Here is a 1502-nt window from a genome sequence, read left to right on the forward strand (position 1 = left end):
GTTGGCTTTAACAAAACTTTGTTAACTACCAAAGATTCCCCTTTCTCTGGTACATTTTCTTCTCCTTTTGGCACCTTTGCTTCCTTATGAGTTTTTCTTTAGCTTTCAATACCATCTGATAAGTCTCTTCCACTGTTTTAGGAGACATCAAACTTATATCATCTTGGATCTCCATTCTGAGACTGTTTATGTATCTTGTAACCTTCTCATCTATATCTTGAATTTGTCCAGCTCTTATGCTCACTTTGTAGAATTCCTCTGTGTATTCTTTCACTATCAAAGACCTCTGTATAAGATTTTGCATCTGTCAAAATAGTGTCTTTTGATAATCACTTGGCAAAAACTTACCTCTCAACTTTGCCACCATCCTGTTCTAATTTCTAATTGGCTACTTAACAAGTATTTTTCTTTCTGCATACACTCATCCCACCAAAGTGCTGCATGTCCTTTCAATTTTGTGACAACAAATTTCACTCTCTTTCCTTCTTCAATTTCTTCATAATCAAAGAATTTTATTCATGCTATTAATCTAGTCTATCAACTCCTCAGGGTTTAAACCTCCTATATAAATTGAACCCTCAAGTCTGGGTTTAGATGTGGATCCTAACACTGATTTAAAGAATCTCATTTTAGGAGTAATTTCTGCAGGTTCCTCTGCTTCTGTAGCTTCAACTTCAAGCTCACTAATATCTCCAACATCTGCATCTCCTTGATTTCCCATTTCCACTGCTTCTAATCTAGCTTGCATATGTTGCATAGCTTCCAACACTTCAACATTTGCATCTGGTCTTCCTCTTCTTTGACCACGTCTTCCTCCAACTCTGAAAGCCATGTTGGATTTCTTCCTCTGATCTTTGAGATCGTGATCAATGTCAATAAGCTACTCTGATACCACTAATGGTGGTCTGGGTGCAGGTGTTAGAGATATTCGTTCAAAAGCAAAAATGATCTCCTCAAGTTCAGTCGAGACTTCTTGTATGGTTTCCTTTGGAAAATCTATCATCAACCTCTAATTCTATATATTCTGTTAAAATAGTAGAATTGTGAAATTTATTCGAAATATGCCAAATCTTCACTTTTCCCATGGAACCGAAAATAAATAAAACCACCATTTATAACCTTCTTGGGTCCGAAATTTATATTAACCAGTGTGCATATTCCAGAGCGATATCCATCGGATCTTATCCCTTCTTAATGGATGACTATTATTGATCTGGAACTCAAAGGATTAAACCACAGTTCATAACATATCACGTCCGTTTTCTGCATTAAACTCCGTTCATTTTTCAACTTGATTACTGTCCGATCTGAGCCTTTCAAGCAGACGATCATGATCGATTGAGCTATTAACTCAATTTTATAAATGGTCGCGTCTATTTTTGGAGTTAACCTCTGCGCTTATTAGCACGTGATCACCGTTAGATCCGTTGCCTATCGATCGGATGGCTCAGATCTTCTCCCAGGGTTCTCAAGTGTTTTGTTAGGTTTTCTTCGTTCCATCA

Source organism: Pinus tabuliformis, chromosome X (genome assembly GCF_031772625.1).
Source record: "Pinus tabuliformis cultivar Carrire ecotype Pingquan chromosome X, CPIR1, whole genome shotgun sequence".
Classification (NCBI taxonomy): Eukaryota; Viridiplantae; Streptophyta; class Pinopsida; order Pinales; family Pinaceae; genus Pinus; species Pinus tabuliformis.